The sequence below is a fragment of the Eucalyptus grandis genome, chromosome 8 (assembly GCF_016545825.1).
Source record: "Eucalyptus grandis isolate ANBG69807.140 chromosome 8, ASM1654582v1, whole genome shotgun sequence".
NCBI lineage: Eukaryota > Viridiplantae > Streptophyta > Magnoliopsida > Myrtales > Myrtaceae > Eucalyptus > Eucalyptus grandis.
The window spans coordinates 73,414,192-73,440,807 of record NC_052619.1 but is presented as its reverse complement, the minus strand read 5'-3'; the positions used below and the strand labels follow the sequence as shown (position 1 = coordinate 73,440,807).

Genomic DNA, 26,616 nt, shown 5'->3' with positions numbered 1-26,616 from the left:
TGAATGATTCGACCTGTATCATCGTCAAATATAGGATTTTGGAACTACTATTGCTTTGGTTTAAGGTTTTTAATTTTAGGAGGTGGGCTCACAGACCGGCCACCCGTGTGGGCACATCTGATTTGTTCCAACTAGCCATGTAGTATCGTGCCATGCCGGCCAAGCCATTATGATGCTAATCCAGAATATGGGCCCATATTGTTGTAGTGCTGAATGAAATCTTATTAAATTATGATAAGCATGTGTGCTGGAAAAAAAATGTAAAAAATTCCATAGCAAGGCCTATCTTTCAATACACTATTTGCCCAAATCAAATGAGTAAGAAGATTAAATTAAAGGAGTCCTCAACTTTAGGTGTAGTCCCAATTTCATCTCAATTTTTTTTTCTCGTAAAAAAGTTTAGATTAGTCCCGAGGATTATTAAGTTATGATAAGCTTTGGTTTGATCTCCTTTGATGTCAAATGGATTTGTCTGATTGTCCTGGTGGTGAGCTCGGTCTGCCCCATCTATAGTCTTGCCCGAGTGCCCCTCAAGTCTCACGTTAAATGGCTATACACTGTCCCTAATGAAATCTATATAGGCATCTCCATTTGTTGAATGTTGACTTTTTGTTGTTTGGCCAACTTTTATTCTGTATTCGTCTTTTTAAAGTTCTCACTTATGATCAATCTACTTACTGTCCTCGATAATAGAATCTTTTATCTGCTATTTTACTTTGGTGCGTGATTCTGCTGCTTGGTGAATTGTTTTGTATGATAATTGTATTGCTCGAGCAATTAGCATCATGTCATGTATTCCACCAAATGTTTTTTTATTTATTGTGATTTTCCAAACATTTGTTATACAAATTTTATCTCACATGATGATATAAAGATTACATGAAGAGTAGGTACCGCCTATGCTCTTTATAGGTGAACCCAACTCACATACAATGTTAGATCATATGGATTGTATGTTAAGGTCCACCTCACATGTGAGCTAGGCATACACTGGTTCAGTACTTCTCTCTAGTGAGTCGGACTAGTCATATATAGGAGTGTTATGGCTTGAAATCCTCAGCTATCTTTGCATACGCTGCAAAGCACATAGACTTCATCTCTCGCGCTTGCTTGAATTCACAATGGTACTCATTGTGCTATTTCACTTGTGTGCATTATTATGCCGCTAAGTAAAGTGTTTTATGTAATAATCATATCGCATGAACAACTAGCATCAATGCCATGTATTCCATCAAATATTTTTATGTCGGGATATAATATGCGGAAACGACAAGATCTTGCAAATTACGTCGACGCAAAATTGCTAGAGAAATAAACGAGAAAATCAGGACATCAGAAACTTACGTAGTTCGGTCCGAGTATCGGTACCTATGTCCACGGGGAGAGCCAGCAGCAAATAATCTACTAAAATCGGAGAATCAGAGTTTGCAATCGCTCAATTGCTTAAGTGTTTCCCACACCTAGATTTAACCACAAACCCAAAGTGTATAAATAACAGCTCATTTGGGAGATAAACTCATGGCACAAATTACCGCGCTCAAAACTCTTTATGTACGGCTTCGCGAGGCTTCAAGATCTTGCGGATCTTCTTCAAGCGAAGTGGACGTGCGGCTTCTCACGTACGTAGGGCTTCGGCAGCAATATCACTTCAGCGGCTATTTTGCGAAGAAGGAACAAATATGCGTGGGTGTGCGCCCTAAAAGTCAAAGCTTGACTTTTGGGCCCCACCTTCTCTTATGCGTGCAGAATGAATTACGTGCAGAAGAAGACCAAAAATAAGGAATTCGGCAATGTAGGCCTGGGCCCACTTTAATCATCCATGTCCAAAGGATTCACTCTTCTTCTTCAATTCGAATCCGCAAGTTTCCGCAAGAAGAAATTTTCCTTAAATATATTTTATTTTGTATTTCCTCTTTTCCAGCGAAAACTCGAGTCATAATTTAACAATTCTCCACGTTGGCTCGATGTTTGAAGCCAAGTTATAGTACTCATCATTCATGCTGTTCTCCCAACGCCCCGACGAGAGCTCATTCTTCACAGATGCCAATAGAGCTTAAGCAGAGCTTGAGCTTTGTCACAGGAACAGACTTAGTAATCATGTCTGTTGGGTTATTTGCTGTAGCAATCTTTTTAACAATAGCAATACCCTTAGCTAAGACATTTTGAATGAAGTGGTACATGATGTTGATATACTTTGTCCGCTCGTGATAAACTGGGTTATATGCCAAATATATCGCACATTTGTTATCACAGTGTATATCAACACTTTTCTGTTCTAACCCAAAGTCCGAGAGCAAACTTTGTAACCATATTGCCTCATTTGCCGCAAATGTTAGTGCCATGTACTCTGCCTCAATCGAAGACAAGGCAATGTGATCCTGTAAGAATGCTTTCCAACTAATTGCACCACCTGCTAGCGTAAACACGTACCATGCTAAAGACCTGCAATCATCCAAGTCACCGGCGTGATCCAAATCCACAAAATTAGTGGTCTCACTGCCATACTGTCCCTCCGGTATACTATACCCACGTCTGTTCTCCCCTTCAAATATCTGAGGATCCACTTTACAGCTTCCCAATGAGCTTTATCAGGACGCTTCATATAGCGTCTAACCACGCTCACAGCTTGTGAAATATCAGGCCTAGTGCACACCATAGCATATATAATACTACCCACGGCACTAGAATAAGGAACACGGGACATATACTCCTCCTCATCCTCAGTCTGCGGTGATAATTTATCTAAAAGTTCAAAGTGCTTCACTAAAGGTGTACTTACAGATTTCACCGACTGCATGTTAAAATGTACCACGATCTTCTCAATGTATTTCTTTTGAGACAGACGTAAAACTTCTGCAGTCCTGTCACGCAAAATCTCCATACCCAAAATTTTCTTTGCAGCACCTAAGCATTTAATTGCCTCTTCAGCACATCAATATCAAACATATCATTATCTGCTATCAGCATATCATCAACATATAAAAGTAGATAAATCAAAGAACCATTCTCCAATCTCCTAAAGTAAACGCAGCTGTCCATCTGACTTTTCAAGTGGTCTTGACTAGCCATGAAAGTATCAAAATGTTTATATCACTGTTTAGCCCATACAAAGATTTCTTTAACAAGCAAACATGATCTTCCTTATCCGGAATAGCAAATCCCTCTGGTTGCCTCATGTTAATCTGCTCTTCCAACTTACCGTGAAGAAACGTAGTTTGCACATCTAGCTGCTCTAACTCGAAATCCTATGAAACAACTAAGGCAAGTAAAACATGAATAGAAGTATGTCTTACCACAGGAGAAAATACCTCATTGTAGTCAATGCCCTCACGCTGTGTATACCCTTTCGCCACAAGTCTCGCCTTATGCCTCGCTGCCTCGACACTGGGAATGCTCTCTTTCCGTTTGAAGACCCATTTACTTCCGACAATCTTTTGGCTCTTTGGTACTTTGACCAACTCCCATGTCTAATTTCAATAGAGTGATTCCATCTCTTCACTCATAGCCCCTAGTCACTGCGATGACTCTGAACTAGCCATCGCCTCAGAATAAGACGAAGGCTCATCTGTCTCCACCTCATTACCTACAGTCAATGCATAAGCAATATCTGTATAACCATAATGTACCTGTGATTTAATTTGCCTTCTCTCCCTATCCTGCGGCTATAGTCTGCTGCAGTTTTGCTGGTTGTTCATTATCACCGACTTCAGGAACTGCGGCTTCATTTGTAGTCTCAACTACTGTTACCTTCGAGGTCTTCGGAGTCTCCACCGAAGCTCCACCTCACTTATGACACCATGATCTGTCTTCTCTGCTGGTTGTGTCTCAGAACTCCTCTGTTGAAGCATTAGAGTCTCGTCGAAGATCACATCTCTGCTGATTAGAAAATCGGGTGATCTGGGATCAGTGCACCACAACCGGTAGCCTTTCACCCCTTGTGCATAATCCAGAAATATGCACTTCTTTGCCCTCGGCTCAAGCTTACCATCACTTGTATGAGCATACGCAGAACATTCGAATATATGTAATCCGGAATAATCAACAGGTTTCCCCGACCATACTTCCTCAGGAGACTTCCACTCGATAGCAGACGATGGAGATCGATTTATCAGGTAACATGACATATTCACTGCTTCGGCCCAAAATTTCTTGTCAAGTCCTGCATGCGAAAGCATGCATCGAGCTCGCTCAAGAAAGATTATGTTCTTCCGTTCTGCCACGCCATTCTCATGGTGTCCTGTGCACCGTGCGGTGTCTTACACAAATTCTTTCTCGCGTAACTCGATAAAATTTTTACCACATAACTCTATGTCATTATTGGTTCTCAGGCACTTGATCTGCTTATCTGACTGCTTCTCAATCAATGTCTTAAATTTCTTGAACCGATCAAACACATCATATTTGTGCTTCAAAAAGTATACACATACCTTCCTCGAATAATCATCGATAAAAGTCAGCATATATCGGGCACCTCCTTTCAAAGGAACTGAATATGGGCCCTAGACGTCTGAATGAATATATTCAACTGGTCGTTTGGTCGAATGAATAGCTGTAGTAAACTTAACTCGGTGCTGCTTCCCATAGATATAGTGCTCACATAAATCCGACTTCCCTGTTTTCTGACCACTCAACAACCCTTTTCACTCAGCATCGTCATACCTGCCTCACTCATGTGCCCTAAACGCATATGCCATAATTAAGTCAAGTTAGAGTCCGACTCACCTGATGAAACAGCAGCACTTCCAGTCACGGTCTCTCCCAGTAGATGATAGAGAGTATTCACTTGCTTCCCTTTCATCACTGTCATAGTACCTCGAGAGATCTTTAGTACTCCACCTTCAGCGGTGTACCTACACACGATGTCATCGAGTGTCCCTAGAGAAATAAGGTTCTTCTTGAGCTTCGGTACATGCCTCACATTTGTCAATGTGCGAACCACCCCATTGTGCATCCGGATCCGAATTGTCCCTATCCCCACAGCCTTACAGACTGCATTATTCCCCAACAAAACCCTACCACCATCTGTAGCTTGGTAAGTAGTAAACCAGTTCTTATGAGGCGTCATGTGATAAGAACACCCCGAATCTAGCACCCATTCGTCTCTTGACGAAGTAGCAGTCACACATAAAACAGCTTCTGCATCCCTATTGTTCCCCTCAGCAACGTTTGCCATACTGGTTGTAGCATTCTGCTTATCAACTTTATTTCTCCGCTTTGGACAATCTCACCTAATGTGCCCCTCCTCGTGACACTCAAAGCACTTCACGCGTCCTTTGGACTTTCTATTGTGTGATTTTGATCTGCTTTTACCTTTATCGCTACTAGGCTCTCGATGTTGTTTTCTACCTCGAATAATCAGTGCTTGCGCTGCTCCTTTCGCCAGACCGTCATCTCACAACTTTCTCTGCCACTCCTTAGAGAATAAGGCGGACTTTACCTCTTCTGAGGTAATAGTAGTACACCCCTACAACAGTGAATCAGTAAAGTGCTCTCATGACTCTGGTAAAGAGGCTAACAACATCATGCCCTGCTCTTCATCATCAAGTATCTTACCGACGTTCTTCAGATCTAATATAAGTTTATTAAATTCATCTAGGTGGGTTCTGATAGACGTACTTTCAGTATATCTAAACTGAAATATCTTCTTCAGCATATACAAGCGATTGTTCAAACCTTTCTTCACACATAGTGCTTGAAGTTTTGTCCATAATGCTGCGGCATCCTCCTCCTCAATAACCTCTAGAAGACCTCATTCGATAAATTTAATAGGATTATGCTCTTTGCTTTTTGCATAAGCTCTACCCTCTCTGAGGCTTTCATTATAATCGGCAACTCATATTCACCATTCAGTGCCTTGGCCAAACCTTCTGTTGTCAATAAAGCCCGCATCTTGATGCTCCATAACACAAAATTATTTCTCCCATCAAACTTTTCAATCTCAGATTTTCTTTCGACATAATTGCAATAACATAATTTTTAAATAATAATCGACAAGCCAAAAGCCCCAAATTACAATCAAGAAATCCAATCCCAAGCTCCGATACCAATTGTTGGGAGATAATACGCGGAAACGATAAGATCTTGCAAATTACGTCAATGCGAAATTGCCAGAGAAATAAATGAGAAAATCAGGACACCAGAAATTTACGTGGTTTGGTCCGAGTATTGGTACCTACGTCCACGGGGAGAGCTAGCAGTAAATAATCCACTAAAATCGAAGAATCGAGTTTACAATCGCTAATCGCTTAAATGTTTCATACACCTAGATTTAACCTCAAACCCAAAGTGTATAAATAACAACTCACTTGGGAGATAAAACTCACGGCACAAAATTACCGCGCATTCAAAACTCTTTACGTACGGCTTCGCGAGGCTTCAAGATCTTGCAGATCTTCTTCAAGCGAAGTGGACGTGCAGCTTCTCACGTACGTAGGGCTTCGGCAACAATATCACTTCGGCGGCTATTTTGCGAAGAAGGAACGAAGAAGCCTTTTATACGTATGCGTGGGTGTGCGCCCTTGACTTTTAGGCCCCACCTTCTCTTATGCGTGCAGAAGGAATCACGTGCAGAAGAAGACCAAAAATAAGGAATTCAGCGATGTAGGCCTGGGCCCACTTTAATCATCCACGTCTAGAGGCTTCACTCTTCTTCTTCAATTCGGATTCCGCAAGTTTCCGCAAGAAGAAATTTTCCTTAAATATATTTTATTTTATATTTCCTCTTTTCTAGCGAAAACTCAAGTCATAATTTAACATTTTATCTAATATGACTTTCCAAATATTCGTGATATAAATTGTAGCTTTCACGTGACGACATACACTGAATTGCGTGAAGAGTAAGTACAATTTTACTAAAGGATGCACCAAAAGCAACCAAGATATCTTAGAAACCTCGAATGTATTCCTTTTCCCTTATGTCACTCGTGTTGTTGGGTAAAAGGAATCTAATTTTACATCTTCATATTGCCATCTCAGAGAGCTCTAGTTTAGTTGGAAATGTGGTCCTTGCTATACTAACTCACAAGATTATGCTTTTAAAGCGAGGTTCCACTTTGACTTTTTACCGAGTAAAAATTTATAGACATTCATTATATGTTTGTTTTGCAGAAAACAAGTGATATGAATTTTTTTTTTCCAAAATTAATGATTTTTATTGTTCAAAATAACTAGTCAATAAATAATATTTTATTATTAATTTTAATTCATGTTTAAACATATTTGTAAACAATTTATAAAATAAACAAGTGATCAAATTTTGGAAAATATGCTCCAAAATGTTGATCTTCTATGTAACAAACGTACGCTTATTCAGAGTTTATTTTTGTGCAAAATTGACTGATTGAAGATATTTATTTATATTATATTTTTGACGTGGGCAATTTACGTTAATTTGTGAGTGGTAAGATAATTTTTTGCATTCATATAATACTTACCAACGCAACAGGTAATTTAATTATGCTGAAGCTAAATTTACATACACAAAATACAATTTTATAATATAAGTTTGCTTTCGTGATATAATAGCTTGTACTACTACGATAAGACTTTATTAATTATGAATAAGTATAATTAAGAAGAATGTCAAGGATTAGGGCACGCTCGATTTCCTAATTAGAAGGAAAATTACTTACTACAACTGCAACTTCGAATTAGGTAAGTTACTGTAGCCGTTGTTAGGATTACATCATATCAAATAAATTGAAACAAATCCACCACGCTGATTACCTGAAGAGGTTAGCCGTCGCCAATTTACCGTTTCGACCTCACGCGCCCAACCCACTTTCCTATTCCACAAGGGGCAAATTTGGAACGACAGACGAATTAAATAAGTTACTGTTAGCCGTAGCCAATTTACCGTTTCGACCTCAATCGACTTTCCTATTCTGCAAGGGGCAAATTCGGAACGGCGGGCGAAAAGACGCTACACATTCGCTACGGCTTCATCGGTCCAGTCGCATCATCTCTCCCACCTTCTTCTTCTTCTTCTTCTTCTTCTTCTGCTTCGCATGTTGTCCCCTCCGCTTGCTTCCTTTCCTCTCTCGACGGAGCCACATTCCGGCTCAATGGGAGGTGCCGGAGCTGCGTCTGCTTCGGCCGTGCGGCCGATCGTCGAAGACGGGACGCCCCGTGTGGGGGCCACAGAGAGAGAGGAAGGAATGGGGTTATGATCGGGGCTCGGCGCGCTCTCTGTCTGCAAAGGCGGGGCTGAGCAACGACGTTAGGGCGGGCGACGGATTCGAGGGCGTGCTGGAGTTGAGGCGGACCTGTGAGTATCTCGAATTTTTTCTCTCTGGCTTGGTTGAATGGGTGTTGTTGCGTGATGATTATGCTGCTGTCGTTTGGGGCGTAAATCTCGTCGGAGGAGATGGGGTTTTGATTCCTTACTCTGATTTCTGCCAAAACCTTTTATTTCTCGGATCTTCTTTAGGAGTGGAAATTTTCTTCTAAAGAACATGACTTATGCTAGAATATCTCTTTGAGCAGTAATTTTTCAACAAATCTGTGCTCTTTCTTAAAAGAAGTTCAGATTTTTGTTTTGTACATAGAATATGAAACTAGTGCTTAGAAACTTCTTTGTTACAGAGTAACTTGATCGTTTGCCAGAGTTTTTGGTTTTTCAACCTGTTTGGTGATCCTGTTGTAACGTGAACATATCAAGACGGTGACATGCCTCCACAAATCATACTGTTTGGTGTACTTTGATTTTGGCAAAGCACCTTGATTCACTATTGCTTATCCTCAGATCAAGCCTTGTAATCATTTTGCTACAAATCTTGCACCCGTGCTTTTCTTTACCATTTTGCTTTGCTAAATGCTGTACGTGATGGAATTTTTTCCTCACTGTGATTTATCCATGACTTAGTATATTTGTCTTGTTATACCATTTTGCTTTTAAAGAACCGCATACAAGAATCTCTTTCTAAATAGCTTTATGAGCAGCAAGTTTTCAAAATATCTCCTTTTGCCAAATAAGTTTAAACTTTTGTTTTCTCCTTCTGAATATATTTCTCTTTTTTGACAGCTCTTTATTATGACATTTTGTAAAACTGTTCTTCGTTTAAAAGAGCTGTGATACTTTTGTTTTGTGATTTCCAAATATTAACTTCTTGATTCAAAGTTTCTCCTCAAAGTCGCTTTCCAAATGTTGCAAATTGTGACAATTTTCCTCCTTACTTTGTTTTGTACAAGGCCTACTTTTTCAAACCAATTTGGGAGTTTAAATTTGCTTTTAAAGAAGGTAATGCAAATTATTTCAGATTCTTTCACATGTTTTTCTACCGTATTTCCTCATAGCTATATGAGCAGCAAGTTTTCAAATTTCTCTTTTTTGCCAAGTTTTAAACTTTTGTTTCCTCCTTTCGAATATATCTCTCTTTTTTGAAAACCTCTTTAGAGACATTTTGTAAACATCTGTCTTTTTGCAAGAGGCGTGATACTTTTATTTTGACATTTCTCAATATTAACTTCTAATGTTCCTCCTCAAAGTCGTTTCCAAATGTTGCAAATTATGACAATTTTCTTCCTTACTCTCTTTGTACTAGACTACTTTTTCCCAATCAACTTTGGGAGTTTAAATTTGCTTTTGAAGAATGTCATGCAGAGTATTTAAGATTCTTTCACAAAGTTTTTCCAATGTATTTCCTCATAGCTTTATGAACGGCAAGTTTTCAAATATTTCTTTTTGAAAAATGAATTTAAACTTTTGTTTTCTCCTTGTGGATATATTTTTCTTCCTTAAAAACTTTTTGAAAGACATTTTGTGAAAATCTATCTTTTTTTGAAAGAGGTGTGATACTTTTGTTTTGTGATTTCCAAATATTAACTTCTTGATTTAAAGTTTCTCCTCAAAGTCGTTTCCAAATGTTGCAAATTATGACAAATTTCCTCCTTACTTTGTTTTGTACAAGGCCTACTTTTTTTCAAACCAATTTGGGAGTTTAAATTTGCTTTTAAAGAAGGTAATGCAAATTATTTCAGATTCTTTCACATGTTTTTCTACCGTATGTCCTCATAGCTATATGAGCAGCAAGATTTCAAATTTCTCTTTTTTGCCAAGTTTTAAACTTTTGTTTCCTCCTTTCGAATATATCTCTCTTTTCTGAAAACCTCTTTAGAGACATTTTGTAAACATCTGTCTTTTTGCAAGAGGCGTGATACTTTTATTTTGTCATTTCTCAATATTAACTTCTAATGTTCCTCCTCAAAGTCGTTTCCAAATGTTGCAAATTATGACAATTTTCTTCCTTAGTCTCTTTTGTACTAGACTACTTTTCCAGATCAACTTTGGGAGTTTAAATTTGCTTTTGAAGAATGTCATGCAGAGTATTTAAGATTCTTTCACAAAGTTTTTCCAATGTATTTCCTCATAGCTTTATGAACGGCAAGTTTTCAAATATTTCTTTTTGCCAAATGAATTTAAACTTTTGTTTTCTCCTTGTGGATATATTTTTCTTCCTTGAAAACTTTTGAAAGACATTTTGTGAAAATCTATCTTTTTTTTGAAAGAGGTGTGATACTTTTGTTTTGTGATTTCCAAATATTAACTTCTTGATTTTAATTTTTCTGTTAAAGAGTGAGTGGATTGAAAAGTTTTTCCTTCAGTCTTTTCCAAATGTTGCGAATTTTGACAATTTTCTTCCTTACCCTGTTTTGTACAAGACACTTTTTCAAACAACTTTGGCACTTCAAATTTGCATTTAAAGACAGTCGTGCAAATTGTTCTGGAGTCTCACAAGCTTTTCTAATATATTTCCTCATAACTTTTCTAAACAGCAAGCAAGTTTTCAAATATCTCTTTTGCCAAATGAGTTTAATTTTGTTTTCTCCTTTAAATATATCTGTCTTTTTTTATAGTTCTTTATTATGACATTTTGTAAAAATGTTCTCTGTTTAAAAGAGCTGTGATACTTTTGTTTTGTCCTTTCTGAATATTAACTTTTTGAGTTTAAGTTTTCTGTTAAAAGAGTATAACTGGATTTAAAGATTCTCCTCAAAGTTGTTTTCAAATGTTGCAAATTATGACAATTTTCTTCCTTACTCTATTTTGTACAAGACCTACTTTTTTCAAACAACTTTGAGAGTTTAAATTTGCTTTTAAAGAAGGTAATGCAAATTATTTCAGATTCTTTCACAAGTTTTTCAAATTATGAGCAGCAAGTTTTTTAAATATTTCTTTTTTGCCAAATAAGTTTTAAACTTTTGTTTTCTCCTTTTGAATATATTTCTCTTTTTTGAAAACCTTTTAAAGACATTTTGTAAAATTCTATCTGTGTTTGAAAGAGGTGTGATACGTTTGTTTTGCCATTTCTCGATATTAACTTCTTGATTTTAAGTTTTCTGTTAAACAGTAATTGGATTTATAAGTTTCTCTTCAAAGTTGTTTCCAAATGTTGCACATTATGACAATTTTCTTGCTTACTCTGTTTTGTATGAGACCTACTTTTTTTCAAACAACTTTTGGAGTTTAAATTTGCTTTTAAAGAAGGCCGTGCAAATTATTTTGGATTCTTTCACAACTTTTTCCAATGTATTTCCCAAAACTTTTGAGTGGCAAGTTTTCAAATATCTCTTTTTTGCCAAATAAGTTCAAACTTTTGTTTTCTCCTTTTGGATATGTTTCTCTTTTCTGAAAACTTTTTGAAAGACATTTCGTGAAAATCTTTGTTTGACAGAGGTGTGATACTTTGTTTTTTTTTTTGGTGAAGATGTGATACTTTTGTTTTCTCCTTTTGGATATATTTCTCTTTTTTGAAAACTTTTTGGAAGACTTCTCATGAAAATCTCTGTGTCTGACGGAGGCGTGTTACTTTTGTTTCGTCATTTCTAAATATTAATTTATTGATGTTAAGTTTTCTGTCAAAGAGTAATTGGATTTAAAAGTTTCTCCCCAGAGTTGTTACCAAATGTTGCGAATTATGACAATTTTCTTCCTTACTCTGTTTTTAACGACACACTTTCAAACATCTTTGGCAGTTTAAATTTGCTTTTAATGAAGGTCATGCAAATTATTTTGGATTCTTTCACAAGTTTCTCCAATCTATTTCCTCATAATTAGTTTTCAAGTATCTCTGTTTTGCCAAATAAGTTTAATTTTGTTTTCTGCTTTGAATATGTCTTTTTTGATAGTTCTTTATAATGACATTTCATAAAAATGTTATCTGTTTGAAACTGCTATGCTACTTATGGTTTGTCCTTTCTGAATATTAACTGCTTGAGTTTAAGTTTTCTGTTAAAGAATATAACTGGATTTAAAATTTCTGCTCGAAGTTGCTTCCAAATGTTGCCAATTATGACAATTTCTTCCTTACTCTTGTTTTGTACAAGACCTACATTTTTCAAACAACTTTGGGAGTTTCAATTTGCTTTTAAAGAACGTCTTGCAAAGTATTTTAGATTCTTTCACAAGTTTTTCCAATGTATTTCCTCATAGCTTTATGAGTGGGAAGTTTTCAAATACCTCTTTTTTGCCCAATAAGTTTAAACTTTTGTTTTCTCATTTTCAATATATTTCTCTTTTTTGGAACTTTTTTAAAGACATTTCATGAGGATCTATCTCTGTTTGAAAGATGTTTCATGCTGTTGTTTTGTCATTTCTAAATATTTAGTTCTTGATTTTAAGTTTCTGCAAAAGAGTAGCCGGATTTAAAAGTTTCTTCACAAAATCGTTTCCAAATGTTGCAAATTATGGCAATTTTCTTCCTTCCTCTATTTGTTCAAGACACTTTTTTCAAACAACTTAGGTGTTTAAATTTGCTTTCAAAGAAGGTCATGGAAATTTTTTGGATTCTTTCACAAGTTTTTCCAATCTATTTTGTCAACTTTATGAGCAGCAAGCTTATATCTCTTTTTTTAAACTAAGTTAAAAATTTTTGTTTTCTCCTTTTGAATACATGTCTTTTTTGACAATTATTGATTGTGACATTTCATAAAAATGTTCTCCATTTAAAAGAGCTGTGATACTTTTGTTTTGTCCTTTCTGAATATTAACTTCTTGAGTTTAAGCTCTCTGTTAAAAGAGTATAACTGGATTCAGATTTTCTCATCAAAGTTCTTTGCAAATGTTGCAAAATATGATAATTTTCTTCCTTTGTTTTGTACAAGACCTACATTTTTCAAACCATTTTGGGAGTTTGCAAATTATTTAAGATTCTTTCACAAGTTTTTCAGCGTATTTACTCATAGGTTAATGAGCGGCAAGTTTTTGAATATCTCTTTTTTGCGAAGTAAGTTTAAACTTTTGTTTTCTCCTTTGAATGTATCTTTCTTTTTTTTCTTTTTTCTTTTTTCTTTTTTACAGTTCTTTATTAGAGATATTTCGTAAAAATGTTCTATGTTTGAAAGAGCCGTGATACTTTTATTTTGTCCTTTTTGAATATTAACTTCTTGAGTTTAAGTTTTACAGTTCTTTTTACAATTCTATATTTGTCTTTTTTGACAGTTCTTTTTTATGAGATTTTGTAAAGATGTTCTCTGTTTGAAAGAGCTGTGATACTTTTGTTTTGTCCTTTCTAAATATTTACTTCTCGAATGTAAGTTTTCTGTTAATGAGTATAACTGGATTTAAAGTTTCTCCTCAAAGTTGTTTCTAAATGTGGCCAATTATGACAATTTTTACTTTCTCTGTTTTGTACAAGACCTACATTTTGCAAACAACAATGGGAGTTTCAATTTGCTTTTGAAGAAATGTCTTGCACAGTAGTTTAGATTCTTTCACAAGTTTTTCCAATGCAGTGGCAAGTTTTCAAATACATTTTTTTTGCCAAATAAGTTTAAACTTTTGTTTTCTCCATTTGAATGTATTTTTCTTTTTAGAAACTTTTTTTAAAGATATTTCGTAAAATCTATCTGTGTTTGTAAGAGGTGTGATACTTTTGTTTTGTCATTTCTAAATATTAACTTTTAAATTTTAAGTTTCTGTAAAAGAGTAACTGGATTTAAAAGTTTCTCCTCAAAGTCGCTTCTAAATGTTGCAAAATATGACAATTTTCTTCCTTTCTTTGTTTGTACAAGACAAACATTTTTCAAACGACTCAGGGAATTTAAATTTGCTTTTAAAGAAGGTCGTGCAAATTATTTTGGATTCTTTCACAAGTTTTTCCAATCTATTTCCTCGTAACTTTATGAGCGGCAAGTTTATATCTCTTTTTTTCCAAATAAGTTTAAACTTTGGTTTTCTCCTGTTGAATACATGTCTTTTTTTACAGTTCTTTATTATGACATTTAGTAAAAATGTTCTCAATTCAAAGGAGGTTTGATCCTTTTGTTTTGTCCTTTCTGAATATTAATTTCTTGAGTTTAAGTTTTCTGTTGAGAGTATGACTGGATTTAGAGTTTCTCCTCAAAGTTGTTTACAAATGTTGCAAAATATGATAATATTCTTCCTTACTCTATTTTGTACAAGACCTACTTTTTTCAAACCATTTTGGGAGTTTAAATTTGCATTTAAAGAACGTCGTGCAAATTATTTTAGATTCTTTTTCCACTGTATTTCCTCATAGCTTTATGAGCAGCAAGTTTTCAAATATACCTTTTTTGCCAAATAAGTTTAAACTTTTGTTTTTTCCTTATTAATATATCCCTCTTTTTTTTTTACAGTTCTTTTTACAGACATTTAGTAAAAATGTCCTGTGTTTGAAAGAGCTATGATACTTTTGTTTTGTCCTTTATGAATATTAACTTCTTGAGTTTATGTTTTACAGTTCTTTTTACAATTCTTTATGTTCTTTTTTGACAGGTCTTTATTATAACATTTCATAAAATGTTCTCCGTTTGAAAAAGCTGTGATACTTTTGTTTTGTCCTTTCTTAATATTAGCGTGTTGAGTTTAAGTTTTCTGTTAAAGAGTAGGACTGAATTTAAAGTTTCTCTTCAAAGTTGTTTCCAAATGTTGCACATTTTGACAATTTTCTTCGTTACACTTTTTTGTACAAGACCTACTTTTTTCCGAACCATTTTGGGAGTTTAAATTTTCTTGTAAAGAATGTCATGCGAATTATTTTACATTCTTTCACAATGTATTTCCTCATAGCTTTATGAGCATCAAGTTTTTGAATCTCTTGTTTTTCAAATAAGTTTAAACTTTTGTTTTCTCCTTTTCAATATATCTCTTTTTTTTTTCAGCTTTTTATTATAGACATTTGGTAAAAATGTTCTCTATTTGAAAGAGCTATGATAGTTTTGTTTTGTCATTTCTGAATATTAACTTGATTTTAAGTTTTACAGTTCTTTTTACAGTTCTTTATGTGTCTTTTTGACAGTTCTTTATTATGACATTTTGTAAAAATGTTACTTGTTTGAAGGAGCTGTGATACTTTTGTTTTGTCCTTTCTAAATATTAACTTCTTTAGTTTAAGTTTTCTGTTAAAGAGTATAACTGGATTTTAACGTTTCTCCCCAAATGTTGCAAGTTATGACAATTTTCTTCCTTACTCTGTTTAGTACAAGACCTACCTACTTTTTTTCAAACTATTTGGGAGTATAATTTTGCTTTTAAAGAACATCATGCAAATTATTTTAGATTCCTTCGCAAGTTTTTCCAATGTATTTCCTCATAGCTTTATGAGCAGCAAGTTTTCAAATCTCTTTTTTCTGCCAAATAAGTTTACACTTTTGTTTTCTCCGTTTGAATATATCTCTCTTTTTATAGTTCTTTATTGTAGACATTTCGTGAAAATGTTCTTTGTTTAAATGAGCTGTGATACCTTTGTTTTGTCCTTTCTGAATATTAACTTCTTGGTTTTAAGTTTTCTGTTAAAGAATATAACTGGATTTAAAGTTTCTCCTCAAGGTTGTTTCCAAATGTTGCAAATTATGACAATTTTCTTCCTTACTTTGTTTTGTACAAGACCTACTTTTTTTCAAACAACTTGGGGAGTTTAAATTTTCTTTGAAACAATATCATGCAAACTGTTTTAGATTCTTTCACATGTTTTTTCAATGTGCTTCCTCATAGCTTTCTGTTGAGCAAGTTTTCAAATTTCTCTTTTTGCAAAATAAGTTTAAAGTTTTGTTTTCTCCTTTTGAATAGATCTCTTTTTTGACAATGCTTTATTAAATTCATTTTGTAAAACATTTCTTTAATTAAAGGAGGTGTGATACTTTTGTTTTGTCCTTTCTAAATATTAACTTCTTGAGTTTAAGTTTTTTGTTAAAGAGAGTATAACTGGATTTAATGTTTCTCCTCAAAGTTGTTTCCAAATGTTGCAAATAATGACAAGTTTCTTCCTTGCTCTATTTTGTAAAGCAAGTTTTCAAGTATCTCTTTTTTTCCATATAAGTTGAACTTTTATTTTCTCCTTTTGAAATATCCTTTTACTTGTCGGAAGTTCTGACATTTCGTTAAAATCTCACTCTATTTTAAATTGTAACTAGATTCGTCTTTTATACCATTTTTCTTTTTAAAGAACGTCACACGGAATCACTTTATTAATAACTATATATGAACAGCGAGTTTTCAAATATCTCTTTTTTGCCAAATTAGCTCAATTTTGTTTTCTCCTTTTGAATATATCTTTGTTTTTTCTGGGAATTTCTGACATTTTGTAAAAATATCTCTCTCTGTGAGAGAGAAAGCAACCGGTTTAAAGTTTTCTTTCAACATGTTTGTAAATGGTGGAAATGATTGTATTTTTCTTCCTTACTCTGTTTTGTTTCAGATTTACTATTTTCAATCAACATTGGATTGGGAGTTTACATTTGCTTTTAAAGAATGTCACACAAATTATTTTAGATTCTATATACAAGTTTTACCAAGTTATTTCTTTATAGATTCATGATCAGAAGGTTTGCAAGCATCTCTTTTTCCCCAAAACTTATAACTTTTGTTTTCTATTTTTGTGTACCTCACTATTTTGAAATTTCTTACCTCTCTGTTTTAAATAAATTTTGAGACTTTTGTGTTGTCCTTTCTAAATATTAACTTCTTGATTTAAAGTTTTCTATCATAGAGCAACTGGATTTAAAGTTTTCTTCCATAATTGTTTGTATGGTAGAAATGATGGCATTTTTATTCCTTACTCTGTTTTGTACGAGACTTACTATTTTCAAGAATGTCATGTGAATTAATTTAGATTTTGTTGCGAGTTTCTCCAATCGATTTCTCAACAGCTTCATCAGAATTAATTTGCTTTTAAAGAATGTCGTGTGAATTATTTGCAAATCTCTCTTTTTTGCCAAAAGAACGTACACTACTATTTTGTCCTTTTTTTGTATTTTTAAAAGTTCTGTGTCAACCAGATTTCATAATATATCTCTGTTTTAAAGAATTGTGAGTCTTTTACTTTGTTTTTTCAAAATATTAACTTCTTTATTTTAGGTATCCTGTCTTTAAGTAACCGGATTCAAAATATTCTTCTAAAGTCATTTAAAATGTTTTGTTAAATAGATCATTCTATTTTAAAAATTGCAAGAGTTTTGTTTTGTCCTCTCTAAATATTAAGTTCTTGAATTTAAGTTTCCTGCCTTTGAGTGACTTATATTCAATGATTTTATTAAAAGTAGTTTCCAAATCTTACAAATTATGGCAATTTTCCTCCAAACAAGACCCTATTGTTTTCAAACAACATTGGGAGTTTAAATTTGCTCTTAAAAACGTCATGCAAATTATTTTAGATTCTATCACAAGCCTTTCCAATCTGATTTTGAATTACTTTATGAAGCTTGCTAGTATCTCTTTTATGCGCCAAAAACCTGAACTTTTGTTTTATTCTTTATCTTTATCTCTCTGTTTTAAAAGTTCTTTCTTAAAGAGATTTGTTAATATCTCTATGTAATAAAGAATTGTGACCATATGTTTTCGTCCTTTCTAAATAGACTTCTTGAATTTTCCATTTTTGAGTAACTGGATCTAAAGTTTTCTTTGAAATTCATTTCCAAATGTTACAAATTTGGGCAAATTTGTGCAAGACCTACTATTTTTCCAAATTACATTGGAATTTTAAATTGGCTTCTAGAGAACATCAAGCAAATTATATTAGATTCTATCACAAGATATTCCAATCTCTTTCTCAATAGCTTAATGAGCAGAAGGTTTGCACATATCTCCTTTTTTCCAAAAAACTTAAACTTTTGTTTTCTCTTTTGTATACTTATTACTCTATTTTAAATCATCTTTGTTAAAGAGATTTCCTAATATTTTTGTCGGTTTTAAAGAATTCCGATACTTTTGTTTTCTCCTTTCTTAATATTAAAGTTTTCTGTCAAAGAGCAATCAGATTTAAAGTTGTCTAATAAAGTCATTACCATATATTGCAAATCATGGCAATCTTCTTTAATAGTCTGATTTGTACAAGACATACTATTTTTAAAACAACATTAGGAATTTAAATTTGCTTATAAGGAACATCTAGCAAATTATTTTATTATCTATGACAAGTTGTTCGAATTTAGTTCTCCATAGCTTTATGAGCAAAAGGTTTGCAAAAGGTTTGCTAGTATCTCGTTTTCTTCAAAAAACTTTGACTTTTGTTATGCCCTTTTGTATACTTGTCTCTTTAATTTAAAAGGTTCTTTGTTAAAGAGATACCCTAATATGTCTCTGTCTTAAAGAATGTGAGAATTTTATTTTGTCTTTTCTACATATTAAGCCCTTGATTTTATGCTTTCTGTTTTCAAGTAACAGGATTCGAAGTTCTTTTTTTTTTCCAAAGTCGTTTTCAAATGTTGAAAATCTTGGCATTTTTCTTCCTTACTTTGATTTGTATAAGACCTACTATTTTTCCATACAGCATTGGGAATTTAAATTTTCTTTTAAAGAGATTTCCTAATATCTCTCTCAGTTTTAAAAAAATTGTGAGACTTTGTTTTTGTTTCTTTTTAAGTATTAAGTTCTTGATTTTAAGTATTCTGTCATTGAGTGACCCGATTTAAAGCTTTCTTTCAAAGTAGTGTACAAATGTTGCCAATTTTGGCAATTTTTTCCTTACTCTGTTTTTGTACAAGACCAACTATTTTCAAACGTGATTGAGAGTTTAAATTTTCATTGGAATTTCCAATCTATTTTTCAATAGGTTTTTGAGCAGAAAGTTTGGCAGAATTTCTTCGGTAGAGAGATTTCCTAATATCTCTCTGTGTTTTAAAGAGCTGAGACTTTTATTTTGTTTGCCTTTAAAGAACTTCATGCAAATTATTTTAGATACTATCACAATTGTTTTCAATCTATTTTGCAATAGGTTTGCTAGAATCTAATATTTTGCCAAAAATCTTAGACTTTTGTTTTCTCCTTTTTGTGTACTTGTATCTCTCTGTTTTAAAAGTTCTTTGCTAAACAGTCTCCCCATTATCTCTCTCTGTTTTAAAGAATTTTGAGACTTTTGTGTTGTCATTTCTGAATATTAGCTTCTTGATTCTAAGTTTTCTATCAAAAAGTAATTGGGTTTAAAGTTTTCTTTCAAAATTTTTTGTAAATTGTGGAAATGATGGTTATTTCCTTCTTTACTCTGTTTTGTCTGAGATCTACTATTTTCAATCGATATTGGGATTTCAACTTGCTTATAAAGACGCCATGCAAATCATTTTAGATTCTACACACAAGTTTTTCCAATCTATTTTGTAATAGCCTTGTGAGCAAAAGGTTTGCAAGTATCTCTTTTTTTTTTTCCCATATCTTAAAACTTTTGTTTTCTCCGTCTGTCTACTTATTTCTCTGTTTGAAAAGTTCTTTGTTAAACAGATTTTCTAATATCTCTTTGTTTTAAAGAATTCTGAGACTTGTTGTGCTTTCTAAATATTAACTATTGATTTTAAAGTTTTCTATCACGTAGCAACCAGATTGAAAGTTTTCTTTCATAACCGTTTGTAAATGGTGGAGAATTGATGGCATTTTACTTCCTTACTCTGTTTTGTACAACATTTACTATTTTAAAAAAGCATTGGGAGTTTAAATTTGCTTTTAAAGAACGTCATGTAAGTTAATTTAGACTCTATCTCAAGTTTTTCCAACCGATTTCTCAATAGCTTATGAGTAGTAGGCATGTAAATCTCTCTTTTTGCCAAAAGAACATACACAATTTTTTTGTTGTTTTGTATTTTTAAAAGTTCTTTGTTAAATAGATTTTCTAATATATATCTCTGTTGTGAGACTTTCATTTTGTTTTTTCAAAATGTTTACTTCTTGATTTTAAGTATCCTGTCTTCGAGTAACTGGATTCAATTTTTTTTCCAAAGTCGGTCCAAATGTTTTGTTAATCAGATTATCTAATTCCTCTTTTTTTTTAAAATTGCAAGACTTTTTGTTTTTTCCTTTCTAAATATTAACTTCTGGACTTTAAGTTTCCTGCCTTTGAGTGACTGGATTCAACGTTTTCATTAGACTAGCTCCGATATCTTGCAAATTATGGCAAGCTTCCTCCAAACTTTGTTATGTACAAGGCCTACTATATTCAAACAACATTAGGAGTTTAAACTTGCTTCTAAAGGACGTCATCCAAATTATTTTAGATTCCATCACAAGTTTATCAAACTATCGCTCAATAGCTTTATGAGCAGTGTGTTTGCAAATATCTCTTTTGTGCCACTTTTGTTTTCTCATTTTGTTTACTTATCTCTATTTTAAAAGTTCTCTGTTAAAGAGATTACCCTTTTTTTTCTATTCTAAAGAATTTTGAGATTTATGTTTTTTCCATTATAAATATCTACTTCTTGATTGCAAGTTTTCTGTCCTAGAGGAATTCAAAGTTGTTTACATATCTTGCAAATAATGACAATTTTCTTCCTTACTCTATTTTGTATAAGACCTACTATTTTCAAGCATTGTAAGTTTAAATTTGCTTTCGAAGAATGTCATGCATATTATTTTAGATTCTATTACAAGTTTTTCAATTTATTTCTCATTAGGTTTATGAGCAGGAAGTTTTCAAATATCTTTTTCTGCAAAATAAGTTAGAACTCTGGTTTTCTCCTTCTCTATATATGTTTGTTTTTTAAAAGTTCTTTGTCAGAGAGGTTTTGGAACATGTCTGTCTGTTTTTAAGAATAGTGAGACTTCTTAATTTTCAGTTTTGGTAACTGGATTGCAATTTTCTATATATCACTGAGACCTGTTATTTTGAAACAAAATTTGGAGTATAAATTTGCCTTTAAAGAACATAATGCGCATTATGGTAGATTTTATCGAGTGTTAGTCGAATCTATTCCTCAGTTGCTTTATTAACTGCAAGGTTTTAGATATCTCAATAGCAATGGTAGTTGACATAAGTAAGATGATCTACTTGACTGTTGAGAGAGCATTGTCAACAAGGTTCCGAATTGTCATTTGACAATTTCACATTTCTCTCACTCAGTATTTTTTTGATGATCAAGTGGTTTTTTGGGCTAACTAAAGGAGGAGAATGTCTAGGCTGCTAAATTTCGACTTATCTTGGCTTTCTTGGGTTAGCAAAATTTAAGGACAAAGTAATAATAGTGTCTAGTGATAAGTGGAAGGATTCATATGTCCATTGATGGTGTTTAGATTGGAGAGCCGCAAATGAGGTGTCCATGTGGTGTTCTGGAAAATGTTTTTTGGTGGCTGACTGGTAAGATTGATCATAGAGAGATCACTGACATTAGAGTATGACACAACTGGTGGGGGGCGAAGGATGGTTGACAAGGATGGATTCATATGTCCATTGATGGTGTTTAGATTGGAGAGCCGCAAATGAGGTGTCCATGTGGTGTTCTGGAAGATGTTTTTTGGTGGCTGACTGGTAAGATTGATCATAGAGAGATCACTGACATTAGAGTATGACACGGCGAAGGATGGTTGACAAGGATGGGTTTTGATTGATATCTGGTGGAAATTTGTCGACTAACTATTATACCATTAGAAATCCCTAGTATGCTCTCGAGGTCTCAGTGTGGTGAGCTGGAAAATGGTTTTCTATGGCTGACTGATAAGATTGATTATAGAGAGATCACTGAAAATAGAGTATGACACTACTGGTGGTGAGCGAAGGATGGTGGACAATGATGAGTTTTGATTGAAATATGCTTTCTACTTCTGCTATTTGTATGTTGTGAATTGGCATGTTCTACTCATTTGTTTATCCCCTTATTATGGGTTTTCCTGCTTGACCTTGCTCTGTCCTAACGAAGAAAATGGTGGATCTATATAAATTCAAATCAAGATACGTATTTTTTGCGGAAGAAATTCTTTGAAATTTTTCTTTGTTACTAGATTTTCTTGTGACTACTACTCCAGTCATTTTCCTTTTCATGTTTGCTGGGTCTTTGTATGGAATAGGAGATTCGGCAGCTATATTGATCTTGTTAGGTGATTACAGGATGATTTGTATAATTTTCTAGTTTTGGGCGATTATTGGTTGGAGGTTGATGTGGAAACAATGTGTAATTTTGAGGAAGTATCATTTGCAGTGAGTAGATGTTATAATATTAAAATATTTAGCTATGGAATGGTCTCTATAATTTTGCATGCCTATTGATCGAAACTCCACTTTAGGGTTGAGAAAAGCTGCGTGATAAGGGTAATGATTGGTCTTCACTGGGATTGAGTATGAAGTTTGGAAGAAGAAAAGTGACAGGATGTAGGACTAAAGCGGTTTTAAGAGCTTTACGTAATGTTAAATTAGTGGATATTTGATAATACTTTGGTTATGTTCAAATTTTTTACTTATTGTGGTGAGAAACCTAGAAGGATAAATGAAGGGGTGCATGATAACCAAAATTTCTGTTCCGAAATAATTTTTCTATTCCGACTGTTTTTAGAATAGAAACCTGATTGATAAACCTATTCAGTTTTTTATTTTCAGAAATTAATTAGAAGTAGAAATTTTTTACTTCTGATTTTTAAAACAGAAATCAGAAATAATTTCACCCACTAAACCCTAATTTCGGTGAGTCCTCTACGCCCGCCTGCTCTTCCTCCTCCGCCTCTCCTCATTTTATTAAAAAATAAAAAAAATATATTCATTTTATTCATTTAAAAATAAGTAAATTATTTTTATTTATCATTTTATTTTTTTTATTAAAAATAAATTTATTTTATTGTTATTTTTATTCATTTTAAAATAAATTTATTCATAAAATAAAATAGAATAAATAAAATAAATTTATTTTAAAATAAAATGATATTTTTATTGTATTTTTTATGATTTATTTTATTTTATTCTTTATTTTTTTTTTGTTACCAAATCATTTTTATTTTTATATTAAAGGTTGTCGCCGTCGCCGCCGCTGCTGTCCGAAAAGAGGAAATTTTGTGTCATTATCAAACGGTTATTTTTGCTTAGAAACTCTTTTAGAAATAGAAATAGAAAAATCTATTTCTGTTCCAAAATTATTTTTGGAACATAATGGTTGTCATGCGCGCCCGAAATGATTCATATGATTTTACTTGATTGTTGAGGATGATGAGCGGCACTTTGAGAATGAATATTCGTTTAAGAGGGTAAGTTAAATAAAAAGAAATATAGAACCAGACAGCTTCCAGAGCAAGTGATTTTGATCATTTTTTTGGAGGTATATTGATTATAAAAATGATTATTATCATTTTGGGCGAGTGTTTCAAATTGACGTTTGACGTGTTCCGGCAGTAAAATTTGCTTTTGACTTGCAAGAGCTAGTTTGCTGGACAGAAGTTTGTCAATTTATGAAATGAGCCACCCAAATGCCAAATGAAAATTGCATATCTTTTAATTGTCATTAGGAGAGCTTTTTTCTGTCACGACTAATGTGTTCTTTGTAAATGGTATGAATACTTGTGGCAAGGACAAAACTTTTTCTGACTTCTTTTTAACAAAAAAATTTCAAGAGAAACGCATTAAGTTATTTTTGGATGACACCTTATGTTAAATTATATGGTCCTTGGATTTTTAACTAAATAGTCCTCTGTCATTTTCACTTTGATTGGTTGGCTACTTTTCTGTCTTAAGCATATGTACGTTTTCCAAAGAAACCAATATAAGATCAAACTAAATTCCACCTGGTTAGTTTGTGAGACCATTTGGCAGGCGCTGAGGGAACTATGTTTGGGGATTTGATGAGCTATCAGATTTAGTGGACTAGAGACAAGGGAACTATGTTGATATTGTGAGTTGATTGTGGAATGGTTTTAATAATTTTGGGTGACTTTTTGAGCTTGACCTTTGCTTGTTTTTCATAAGTGGGGTTGATTATTTGAGATTAATGGTTGGCAAATTTCAAGGATGAAATTCTGTTGAGGTAATTCTCATGTCCTTATTTTAGAATGAAATGTAGAGCATAATAATTTTGGGGTTGTTTTCTTATGTTTGATATCTCAAGTGATGGGTTCTTTTAAGAAATTATGAGGTTGATGTTCGGCAAATTGGTGGACAATGTGTAATGGGGGCAGAAGCTATATGTTGCTGTTGGAAAGAAATATAGAGTAGATGATTATTGGAGTATGATTTCTAGAACTTTTGATGGGTGAAGGTGAGTTGATTGCAAAATGGTTTCTGTAGTTTTGGGTGATTATGTGATGTTGACGTTGAAATGATTGAACTTTGCGCGATTGTTTGCTATGGATGTTCAGCAAATTTCAAATATGGAATTCATTTGAGGTTAATATTTGCTAGTGTCCTGATTTTAGGAAGAAATATAGAGTAGAATAATTTTGATGTTGATGCTTGCGCTCCATTTTCTTTAGTTTCAATATTGAGTCATTGGTTCCCCTGAGGTGATTGTTGGAGTATTGATTTCTCCAACTTTTGCACTTGAGTTGATTGAGGAATCATTTAAATAGAGCCTTGGGGTGATTATTTAAGCTCGACGTTAGGATGATTGTTATTATTTTGGGTGAGTATTTGACATTGATCTTTGGCGACTTTCAAGGGTGAAATTCATTTGAGGTGATGAGATGCTAGTGTCCTGACTTTAGGGAGAAACATAGAGCAGAATAATTTTGGGTAGATGTTGTGCAGTGGCAGACTTTGCACATTTTATCAGTGGGTGCAAATAAACTGGGCAGGACAAAGTGAATGCCTAAAACGTTGAATTATTGAAATCAGTTATTTTCTGGGATTTTTAAAGAAGAATGACCGTCGGAGTACTGATTTTATAGAACATAAGCTACTTTGCTCCTGTTTTCTGAAGTTGATATAGAGTCATAGGTTCCCTTGAGAAATTTTGTGGTTGATGTTTTGCAAATTAGTTAGCAAATCCATAAGGGGGTGGACGTGCCATATTATTTGAATCTCCATTTAGTTTACCCTTTGGTGTTCCTTCTTGATCTTGCTTTGTCTTAATATAACAAAAGGGGATCTATATAAATTGGAATCATGAGCAATTCTGTCAGGAAAGAAAATTATAGATCGAACATTTGCCTTTTGTTGGCTATATTATTTTGTGATTACTGTTGCAATCATGTTCCTTTTCAAGTTTCCCTGATCTTTAAATAGACACAAATATGGGGTGGCTATGTCAATCTTCTGTATACTATTGAAGTGATTTTATTTTTCATGTTTTCTACTGTTTTGATGGCTCTGTTTGTAAACCTTTGTGACTCTAGCGAGTTTCTCTGCACAAGGTTATTATTTTACTTTTGAAACAAGCAGTATTGTCCCACTTAAGGGGAGTAATCACGTCCAGTCGAGCTGATAATAATGCCAAGCTTGATCTTGAAGCTCATTTGTGTTAGAATTTCTGCCTGAACTTGCCTTAATAGAGAATCGAAATAATCGAGCTTAAACTAGATTAAAGTCAATACTCTCAAGCTTGACCTTATATACTCTCAATCGAGTATATGATTTGTTTTTGTGACTATGTGACTAGCAAAATATTAATGAAAAAACAAAAGCTCTATTAAGCTTACAAGCCTTTCAAGCTGAGCTTGACTCGATAAGATACTTACGTAGCTCAGACTTTGAGCTCGACTTGAAACCATATGAGGTGATTTCTCAACTCCAGCCCAAACTACTCTCTCGACATGATTTCACCCTTGTCCCATTGTATACAAGATGGATATCTCATTATTTTTCCTAAATCTCATAATATCTTGTTCTTTAACAGTAATTGTGTTTTGTTCAGGTGATTATGGATAAAGCATCCTGTGGTAAGAAATTGGTCTTCAGGTGGGCAGGTTTTATGTGAGAGAGAGGGTACAAGTTCACACTCCCTTTGAGCAACTGATTTTAATTATAGTCAGCTTATAATTTTGGCAATGTATTTCATATCAATATGCAACTGATATAGTTAACTAATCTACCTTAAGTGGATATTTGTGCAATAAGTTAAGACACTATATTTTGACAAATTTTTGTTTGACCAATTTAATTGTAGATTATCCATTCATTCATCCGGTACTTATTTTTATTCATTGCATACATGGTTATAGTTATGTAGTGATAATGCACGACTTACATCTTAAATGAATTTAGATCATTTTCGGGAAAGGTAGTTAAATACTTGTGGTTTAAATTAAGTTGATTATTACTGAAGTGAGTAAATGATGAGGAAATTTGACATGGTTGATTTGCACGCGTAATGATTTTTATGGCAGTGAAGTACCTGGATTTTTTGACGTGTTTGTGAATTTTTGTTATGATACATGCTGCTAAAAGATGAAATCGTTGACATGTTAGATTGGCATTGGGCTATAAGTACTTGAACTATGTAGAATATGTCCCTCAAGGGATTGACTTTTTCTATTATATGCATGCAAAT

General features: G+C 33.5%; 1 long non-coding RNA gene across 1 annotated transcript in view; it reads left to right on the top strand.

Moving 5' to 3' along the window:
• The window catches only part of LOC108954320, a 50,710-nt gene extending 24,365 nt beyond the window's left edge, over positions 1–26,345 (top strand). Inside the window, exon 2 of the long non-coding RNA XR_005545534.1 lies at positions 25,981–26,345. This is a non-coding gene — a long non-coding RNA (uncharacterized LOC108954320). The remainder of the gene's footprint in view (positions 1–25,980) is intronic.
• The last annotated feature ends 271 nt before the right edge of the window (positions 26,346–26,616 follow it).